The following is an 11193-nucleotide window of genomic DNA, read 5'->3' on the forward strand; positions in this document are numbered from 1 at the left end:
TGATTTATTGTGATTACTGATAAATGTGGTTTATTTTTTCTTTTATTTACCATGCAGTCTCCTTATTTCTCATTTTTCTGTTTGCTGCCTTCTGTTGGATCAAGTTTTCTTTGTTCAGTTTTTTTCTCCTATATTGGTGTGAAAGTTATACAGTTTTCATTCTTTTATTATAAGGGTTATCCTTAAATTATCAACACATAAATCAACATTTTCTCCTAAAAAATTGGTTAAACAACAAGAATTCTCTCCTTAAATGGAGCTGCTTCCATCTGTTCTACTTCCCCTAGATTCCCTGGAATAGATGTTATTTCCCAAAGGTTGCTACAGGGTTATCTCCCATTGCATCAAGTTGGAGTCCATTTTCCCACCATCTTGAATCTGGGAAGGGGCAATGATAACGTTGACCAATAGACTATGGCAGAAGTGACATACATGTCTGTTCCAAGTATAGCCCTTAACTGTCTGGCAGCTTCTGCTTCCTGCCTCCATGAAGCTAGCTACCGTGGAAGAAGTGCAGTTTCTTTAGGTCTACCATGCTGTGAGAAGTCTTAACTCTGTGGAGAGGCCCTGGGGATGAGATATCATGTGCAGCAAGAAGCCAAGGAGCATAAAAAAAAAGAAATGAGGGTGGGAGCCATCTGGAAGTGGGTGTTCCAGTCCTATCTACTCCAGATGATGTGACATGGATCTGCCAGCTAAGCCCTTCCTGAATTCCCATCACAAAATCTTGAGTAAAATAAAATGATCATTTTTAGAACCACTGAATTCCAAGGAAGTTTATTACAACAATAAATAACCAGGACCCCTTCCCACTCTATTGTTTATATCATTTGGGATTATAGTTCCAGATTTTATTTACAACTTACAAAAATGGTGATTTTTTTTTCAGTTTTACTAATTTCTTCTATTTAATTACATTTTCTATTTTGAGATACTTGTAGATTCACACAATTATACAGATAAATCTTGTGTATTCTTTACTCGGTTTCCACAATGGCAACATGTTGCATAAATACAGTACAATGTTACAAGTGGGAAATTGGCATTGATATAGTCAAGATACAGAAAATTTCCATCACTACCAAGGTCCCTCTTGTTGCCCTTTTATAGCTATGCCCACTTCATCTTCTGCCCTCATTCTCCTCATTAATCTCTGGAAACCACACTAGTCTATTATCCATGTTCATAATTTTGTCATTTCAAGAATGTTGTAAAAATGGAATCATATAGTTTGTAACCTTTTAGGACTGGCTTTTGTCACTGAGCATAATTCTCTAGAGATTCATCCAAGCTGTTGTGTGGAGCAATAGTTCACTCCTTTTCATTGCTGAATAGTGTTCCATGGCATGGATGTACCATGGTTTCTTTAGCCATTCATCCGTTAAAGGACATCTACATTGGTTCTGGTTTGTAGCTATCATGAATAAAACAGTTACAGACATTCGTGCATATATTTTTGTATGAAATATCTTCATTTCTCTGGGACAATTGCTGGGATGTATGGTGGTTACATTTTTAAGCTTTAAAGAAACTGCCATACAGTTTTCCAGAGTGAATGTATCATTTTATATTTCTATCAACAACGTATGAGTGATCTAGTTTCTCTCCATTCTTGCAAGCATTTGTTGTCGTTCCTATTTTTTAAAAATTTAAACATCCCAGTGGATATGTAGGGATATCTCATGGTGGTTTTAACTTGCATTTTCTTAATGATTAATAATGTTGAACATCTTTTTATGTGCTTATTTGCCATCGGTATATCTGAAAAGCAGAATATCTCTTCATGTCTTTTTCCCATGTTCTAATTGGATTGTTTGTTTTTTTTTTATTGTTGAGTTTTAAGAGTTTTATTTATACTAGTCCTTTGATGGATAAGTGTTTTGTAAATATTTTCTCCCATTCTGCAGCTTGTCTTTTTAAAAAATGTTTTATAGGGTCTTTTACAAAACAAAAGTTTTTAATTTTGGTGAAATCAAATGTATCAATTTCACCTTTTATAAATTATACTTTTGCTGTGAAGTCTAAGAACTCCTTGTCTAGCAATAGAGGCCCCATATTTTCTCTTAAAAGTGTTACAGCATAATGTTTTGCATTTAAATCTATTTTCCATTTTCAGTTAATTTTGTAGAAGGTGTGAGACTTAAGCCAATTTCTTTTCTCTCTATGGTTGTCCAATTGTTCTAGCACCATTTGCTAAAAAGGCTATATTTATTCTATTAAATTGTCTTTGCACTTTGTCAAATGCTGGTTGGGTATACTTGTGCGGGTCTATTTCTGGTTTCACTATTCTGTTCCATTGATTGATGTGTCTATTCCTCTGCCCATGCCACATAGTCTTTTTTTTTTGACAAAGTCTTGCTCTGTGGCCCAGGCTGTGGCCTAGGCTGGAGTGCAGTGTTGCGGTCTTGGCTCACTGCAACCTCTGCCTCCTGGGTTTAAGTGATTCTAGGGCCTCAGCCTCCCAAGTTGCTGGGATTACAGGTATGCACCACCACACCTGGCTAATTTTTGTATTTTTAGTAGAGACGGAGTTTTACCATGTTGGCCAGGCAGTCTCAAACTGGTGGCTTCAAGTGATCCACCTGCTTCAGCCTACCAAAGTGCTAGGATTATAGGTGTGAGCCACTGCTCCTGGACCCATGCTACACAGTATTAATAAGTCTATTAATAAGTCTTGGAAATGAGTAAATTGATATCTCTGACTTAATTTTTCATTTTTGAAATTGTTTTAGAGATTCTAGTTTCTCTGCATTATCATATAAATTTTAGATTATTCTTGTCTATATCTACAAAAATTCTTGCTGGAATTTTGATAGAAATTGTGGTAAACCTGTATATCAATCTGTGGAGAAGTGACACTTTTGTTGAGTTCTTCAGTCCATGAACATGGAAAGCATCTCTATTTATTTAGTTCTTTTTCAGTTCCTTTCACCAGCATTTTGTAGTTTGTAGCATGTAAGTGAGTGGTGAACATGCTTTGTTACATTTACACTTAAGTATTTATTTTTTTTAAATTACTGTCACTGGCATTGTGTTTTAATTTCAATGTTCATGGGCTCATTGGTAGCATATAGAAATACAATAGAGTTTTTTTATGCTAATCTTGTATCTTGTGATCTTGCTAAACTCACTTATTAGTTCTAAGAGGTTTTTGTTTGTTTGTTTGTTTTTGGAGAGTTCATGGTCTTTTCTACGTAATCATGTTATTTGCAGATGGGGACAGTTTATTTCTTCCTTTCTAATCTCTATGCTTTTTATTTCCCTTTCTTGATTCATTGCACTGGCTGGAACTTGCAGCATTATGTGGAGTAAGAAGGATGGGAGCAGACATCCTTGTCGTGTTCTCAGTCTTGTAAGGAAAGCATTCTGTCTTTCACCATTAAGTATAATGATAGCTGTATGTTCTCTATAGATGCTCTTTATCAGATTGAGAAAGTCCCTTCAATTCCTATTTTTCTTTGAGGTTTTTTTTTTTCACTTGTGAGTCGGTATTACATTTTACTAAATTCTTTTTCGGCATTCGTTGATACAATCATGAGATTTTTCTTCTTTAATTTGTTAATATTGTAGATGACATTGGTTAATTTTTAAACATGATACCAGCTTTGCATCTTTGGAATAAATTCTACTTGGCCATTGTCTTAGTCTATTCAGACTGCTATAATACAATACCTGAGATCAGGTAATTTAGTAGAAATGTATTGTTCATAGTTCCAGGGGCTGGAAAATCCAAGATCAAGGCACTAGCAGATTTGGTGTCTAGTGAGGGCTTGCTCTCTGCTTCCATAGATGGTGCCTTGTTGCATCCTCACATGACAGAAGGGCAAGGCTACTCCCGTTAATCTCTTTTATAAGGGCACTGATTCCATTTGTGAGGGCTTTGCCTTCATGACTTAATCACCTCTCAAAAGGACCCACCTCTTAATAGCACCAAAATAGGGATTAGGGTTCACTATAAATTTTGGAAGGACACATTCATACCATAGCAATCATAGTGTATAATTCTTTTTATATTTTACTAGATTATATTTGCTAATATTTTGTTAAGGACTTTTGCCTCTATACATGAGGAATATTCACCAGTAGGTTTTTTTTTTTGTGCTATCTTTGTCTGGTTTTAATATCAGGGTCATATTCGCTTCAGAAAATAAATTGAGAGTTGCTTGGTTTGCTTCTATTTTCTGGAAGAGATTTTGTAGAATTGGTGTTGATTCTTCTTTACTTATTTTTTTAGACACAGTTTCACTCTGTCACCCAGGCTGGAGTGCAGTGGTGGGGCTACTGCTTACTGCAGCCTTGACCTCCTGGGTAAAAAATCTTCCCACCTAAGCCTTCTGAGTAGCTGGGACTATAGGGATGCACCTGACTGAGTTTTGTATTTTCTTTGAAGAGGTGGGGTTTCGCCATGTTGCTCAGGCTGGTCTTGAACTCCTGGGCTTAAGCCCAAAGAACCAGCTATTTGTTTCATTGATTTTTTTTCAATCATTTTTCTGTTTCCAATTTCATTTCTTTCTTACCTTGAAATTTTTTTTTTTGAGAAGCTCTTCGTCTTCACAATTTCATTGATTTTCTAATTTTTTATAGTTTCATAGTTTTCTTCCTTCTACTTATTTTGCTCTTCTTTTTCTAGGTTTTTGAGGTGGAAGCTTAGATTTTTTTTTTTTTTAATTTTTGGGGGGAAGCTTAGATTACTGATTTGAGTTTTTTCATTTCTATTATGTGTATGTGGTGCTATGAATTTCTGTTGCTTTGAATTCACTGGGTTTTTTTGATTTTGTGAATAGTGTTTTTCATTGGTTCTGAAAATTTTAATTGTCTCTTTAAATACTGTCCCTGCCTTATTCTTTTGCTTCTTACCCTCAGAGATACCCATTAAATACTTGTGGTATTCTTTATGTCCCTTACCTTTTTTTCTTTATCAGCAATCTTTTTGTCACTCAGTCCTTCATTGTGAATAGTTGTCCCCCAAATATTTTTCAGTATATTTATTTTTTTCTTCACCTGTGTCTAATCTGCTAACAAACAAATTCATCTACTGAGTTTTAAATTTTGGCATTTTATTACTTTTTTTCTAAAAGTTCCATTTGATTCTTTTCAAAAACTGTTTTATACTTTAAATTGTAAAAATATATGTCAGTTCATAGTTTCTCCTTCCTTTCAGATGTTATTAATTTTTAAACAAAAAATTTAAATATAGTTAATACAGTTAATTTATATAATTCTAAGACTTGAAGTCTTTGCAGTTCTGTTTCTGTGGTCTGTATTCTGCCAGATACTTCTTATGACATCTACTTTCTTTGTGTATCTGGCTATTTTTGGCTTCGTTTTGGACAAATTTTTTGATGCCTAATATGAAATTGGCTTTTTTTTCCCAGAAAGAATTTATATTTGATTCTGCAAGGTATCTAGAGGCACTACCAGTTTAAGATAACTTTAAACTAAATTTAAGGCTTGAAATTACCTGGAAAATACAGAATACTAAGGAGAGTTTAACTGAGGTTGTGGTTCTGTGCTAGGACTGGTCTATGTGGGGGGTCTTTACAGATTATTTAAGAGGTGAATCTCTTATTAGGCTTTCTATTTTATGTGGTTTCTTCCATTGCCAAGAGGCCATTAAAACAAAAATCCAGTATATTTAGGGTGGATAACTACTCTCAGAGGAAAATAAGCTTCTGTCTTCATTTGTGCTTCTGGGATGCTGACTTCTCTTCATGGTAGGTCTGGTATTTCCTTCCTATCTTGTCATTGCTTTCATTCTTTTAAGATACATTGTATATATTCTATCTATATTTATATTTTATCACATTAAACTGTTTTTTAGCTTAAATGACAGAAATTTATTGTCTCATAGTTCTGGAGGCTAGAAGTCGGAGGAGATTAAGGTGTCAGCAAGGTTGGTTCCTTCTGAGGGTCCTGATGGAGAATTTGTTCCATGCCTCTCCCTAGCTTCTGGTGGTTTACTGGCAATATTTGGTGTTCCCTGGCTTATAGAAACAAACAAATAAAAAAGAGGTTTTTTTTTGCCAAAAGAATTTCTCCAAATAACCTGACTCAGCATTTCAGAAAACAGGATGGGCTTTGGTAAGACAGTAAATGTCAGAGAACCTACACATTCTGGGCAAAGATACCATCTTTTATTGCTTGTCTTTCTGGCTTTACTCCCTCTTAAGTCAGCAGAATTTTTTTTTCCCCGTTGGAAGTAGTACATTCTGAAATCCAAGTGTTGTTTTTCCTGAGAACGTGTGTGTGGTATGATCATTCCTTCAATCGTTTATTCAACAAATATATGTTGAAAACCTATGCTAAGCCAGGTCCTATGCTAGGTACTGGGATACATGGAGAATAAAAACATGGATCCTAATCTCAAGTAATTTGCAATCTAGGTTGGAGAATTGATATTAATCTGACAACCACATAAGCAAACTATCAATACTAAACATTGTTTAATACATGGAGTAGACCTGTCATTAGAGCTATAATGGCGAAGTACAAGGTGCTATGTGAACATTTAACTGCGATATTTAATCCAGGGGTGAGAGAAGTTTTCTCCAAGGTAAAGCTCTTGAGCTGAGAGCCAAAGAATGAATTGGCATTAAATAGAAGGAGATGAATAGGATAAGACCAACAAGGCTGTGCGGAAAACCTGTGCAAAGGCCCTGTAGTGGATGGTGCTCTGCATGTTAGAATTAGAAGATGTTAAAGCCAGTGGGGCTGGAACACACAGAGTGAGTGGGAAAGTGGTTTAAGATAATTCTGGAGATGTTGTCAGAGGCTAGGTAGAGCAGGACTTAGAAACCAATTAAGAATTCTATTCTGTACTTGGGCTTATAGAAATGGGAGATCATTAAAAATTTTTTATTGGGTCAGTGTGTGTGTGTGTGTGTGTGTGTGTGTGTAGAGGCTGCTCTTGCTCCTGCATTTAGATAAATGCATGAGCTATCTTGTGAAATGCTATGTGGAATAGTGCATTTGTGGTCAATCAATGAGTATGTAAGTGATACTTCAACAATATTTCTTTGGCCAGGTGTGATGGACCACACCTGTAATCCCAGTGCTTTGGCAGGCCAAGGTAGGATTGTTTGAGGCCAGGAGTTCAAGACCAGCCTGAACAACAAAGCAAGACCTTATCTCAATTAAAAAATGTATAAGAAGGACATTTCTCCAATATCACCTTCAGGAACACATATCCTGAAAGTGGGATATGGCATTTCTAGTTTATCACTTCAAACCTGCTTTTCATTTGAGCGTATATGGTTTCAGCAATATCTAGGCCTAAGAACATTCTGAAGGTCTCTGTTTTCTGGTATGGTCCAATATACCTTCTTTCTTCCCTGAAACATCCTCTACCCCAGCCACAGTAGTTGGTGTTGTCTAATCTTCCTTTCTAACTGGAGAAGATTTGTGAAAGGTTTTTCTTCCTCAAAGTTACTCCTACAAACGCTAATCAAAGTAGAATCCAAGCAATTCTATTCCCTAACGCCAGGGCATCTTTTCCATTTGATGGTCAACAGAGCCCCCTACTGGGAGAAACAGCTCAACTACATAAATACCAACACAAACAGCAAGTGTTCTGTAACACTGGGTTTTTTACCCAGCCAATGTTTAATGTAATTACTGTGCCGTAGCTGAGACACCTACTCATTATTTTTGTGATAACTCTGACATATAATTACAAAATATTAACTTTTCATTTGGCAAATTTTCCAATTAGTGTTGAAGAGTCATTGTAACAATGAATAAAAATCACAAATGTATAGTCTTAAAATAGAATTGATGTCAAGAAATAATTTGGTTCAGTGTTATGTTTCAAGAAGACTAACATTTAAATTCTTCAGAATACTGAGCTTTCTGTTCTATTCCTAAAATTTCCAAGGGAGGACACTCCACAGTGTCATCAGAGATGAATTCTTTGCTGCTAATAATCCAATAGGTTCTTATATTTGATAATAGTATCTCCTAAAAAAAAAAAAAAAAAACTCCTGTTAGAATGGTTCTAAATTTACAGAACACTTACGAAGTACAGAGAGTTCCTATATTTCCATCACTCAGTTTTTCCTGTTGCTAACACCTGACATTACCATGGTACATTTGTCATAACTAAGGAATCAACATTGGTACATTACCATTAACTAAACTCCAGAGTTTACTCAGATTTCACTATCATTGTAGCTTTTCCCCTAATGTCCTTTTTCTGTTCCAGGATTTCACTGAGGATATCACATTACATTTAATTACCTTGTCTCATTGGGATCCTCTGGTCTCTGACAGTTTCTGTGACTTGCTTTGTTTTTGATGACCTTAGCAGTTTATGAGGAATACTGGTCATGTATTTTGTAGAATGTTCCTCGGTGTGGAGTTGTCTGATGTTTTTATCATGGTTCTGCCAGGATTATGTTATGGGTTTTTGGGAGGAAAACCTCAGCAACATTCTCATCACATCATATCAAGGCTACATACTTATGTATGTATCATTCTTGATGTTAATTTTGACAACCTGGCTGAGATAGTGTTTATTATATTTCTCTACTGCAAAGGTGCTTTGTCGTTGTTGTTGTGGTTGCTTTTTAGAGTCTTGCTCTGGACTCAGCCTAGAGTGCAGTGGTGTGATCATGGCTCCCTGGATCCTCAAACTCTTGGGCTAAAGCGATCCTCCTGAGTAGCTGGGACTGCAGGTGCATGCCACCACACCAGCTAATTTATTTTATTATTATTATCATTTTTGTAGAGACAGGGTCTCACTATGTTGCTTAGGCTGGTCTCAAACTCCTGGCTGCAAGCAATCCTCCTCTCTGGGCTTCCCAAAGTGCAGGGATTACAGGCATGAGCCACCACACCAGACTCGTTTTTTTAAATTTAAGTTTAAATATCTTTCATCTTATTTTACAGAGACAAAGACAGAAACCTGTCAGCTTCTTTTTTCAGATGAGGAAGGATAATATATTATGGTGGTGAAGAGCAGCTTTTAGGAGCCAGAAAACTTGGGTTAATGAGCAGTTTTTCCCCTTACTGGCTGTGTGATTTGGGCAAGCTACTATCTAAGCTTCATGATCAGAATTTGGAAAATGGGGTACTAATAGTACTTTCTTCAAAGGGTTATGGTAAGGGTGAAATGATATGATGCATGCAAAGCACTTGCCTAGTGCCTAGTGCATAGTAAGCATGCAAATGTTCACTATTATTACTAACGTTAAGATGACAGCAGTGATGATAAGCACTATGCATTTATTTTAGTGTCACTGTTATTCTTCAGAGTCAGTACCAGCAAGTCCTCAGCAGGCAATTCTTTCCATTAATATGCCAGCCTGGACTTGGTGCTTTGGGCTAAAAAGCTGAGCCTCAAGCATTCATTCAGTTACTAGTTTAATGATGTTCCCTGAGATCCTTCTAGGTCCCCGTGATACATGGTTAAACCAGCAGACACAGTGTGGCTGCAGCCCTGTGAGTCAGGTGGAGAGTGTCCAGACAGAGGTGAGTGGGAGACAGAGGTCAGGGTTGGTTCCTATGGGGCCCTGTGGGTAAAGTATAAGGACAAGCTTGATTATTGCTTCTCTAGTCACAAGTCATCATTTTATAGGCGAAATTTAGTCTCCTCCAAGTTCATTACCACAAGATTAAAGTAGCCCAACCAAATAAACGATTTTACTTGTCCCTGCTTTCCTACTTTGATTTTGGTAGTTGTGCTATTGAGCTCTGAAGTGACTGGAATGGTGGTTTTCAAACTTTAGGGTGAGGCCAGGCATGGTGACTCATGCCTATAAACCCAGCACTTTGGGTGGCTGAGGTGGGAGGATTGCTTTAGGCCAGGAGTTTGAGACCAGCCTGTACAGTGAGACCCTGTTTCTAAAAAAAAAAAAAAAAAAAAAAAAAATTAAATTAAAAATTATCTGGGCATGGTGGCATGGGTCTATAGTCTCAGCTACCTGGGAGGCTAAGGCAGGAGGATCACCTGAGCCCAGGAGTTTGAGGCTGCAGTGATCTATAATCGTGCCACTGTGCTCCAGCATGGGTGAAAGCGTGAGACCCTGTCTCTAAAAACAGTAACACCTTCAAGGCGCATTAGAATCACCTGTAGGGTTCCCTAGGACACTTACCCTATACTTGAACCAATTTTTTCTCATATCATCAATCTTTCTGCACCCTCTTCCTCGCTGTGACTTGTTTCCTTATGTATTTTGAGCTTTTGATGGTGAGTTTATATTCCTTCAAACTTGGTTTGTGAGAATTCCTCTGAGACCTAGTTTAAACAGTATTCCTCTAGTGAGGATATATGCATTCATTTCTACTAAACATTGAATGTGACTATCAGTTTGCAATAACTTTAAATTCGTACTTTGGGTTTTTAGGTCATATAAGTACTTGGATTCTGATACATAGCCCATGAGAAGGCTTGTCTGTGGCTAAGGCATCTTGGGGTGTTGGGAGAGACTTTATCTTTTTCCCTTTTTAAGTAGAACCAAGGCCAACACTGGTAAACACTTATGTCAGTTCCTTCTGGCAAGCATATATATTTTTTCCAGTTTACCCACGAAGGGTGTCAAGTGTTTTGGGTGCTGGCTTTGTGCTGGAGTCTCTGATTCTGAGCCTGAGCTTTGTCTCTCAGCTGCTCCTGTAGGAGCAGCACACGCCCTTCTTGGGGCCTGTTTTTATGTGGCCTTTCAGCGAAGAATGGCTTTTACATTTTTAAACCGTTGCTAAGAAACAACAACAATGAAGTAAGTGACAAATCATATGTGGCCCACAAAGCCCAAAATATTATCTTTAAAATTGTATCTTTTCAGAAAAAAAAATGTGGACCCCTAGATCATGAGAGCTAAACACAGGCACCCAGGGCAAACTCTATTTCTGATGGTCCTGTTCCCCTCTGAATAGATTAGTAGTTTCTTACCGTTTCTGGTGTCCAGGAATTTCTCTTACATTCCTACCAGCTTAACTCTTTGTCTTAAAGGAGGTTTTAATATTTTATCTATTGTTTTTAGGAGTTCTCTACTTGGATGGTTCCTTGGACATTGAGCACCTTGTAGTATATGAAAAAGAATTCTCGCTCTTTACTTCCTGTCGAGCAAGTCTCAGTGCCATAGCAGGGGCTATAAGAAGGGAAGGCCTTCTTATGCACTGGCCTGTGAGCCAGTGTTGGGAAGTATGATATAATTGAAATGGGAGAGTTCCCTTGCACCCCTTCTCAAGACGTGGACA

Source organism: Symphalangus syndactylus, chromosome 4 (genome assembly GCF_028878055.3).
Source record: "Symphalangus syndactylus isolate Jambi chromosome 4, NHGRI_mSymSyn1-v2.1_pri, whole genome shotgun sequence".
Classification (NCBI taxonomy): domain Eukaryota; kingdom Metazoa; phylum Chordata; class Mammalia; order Primates; family Hylobatidae; genus Symphalangus; species Symphalangus syndactylus.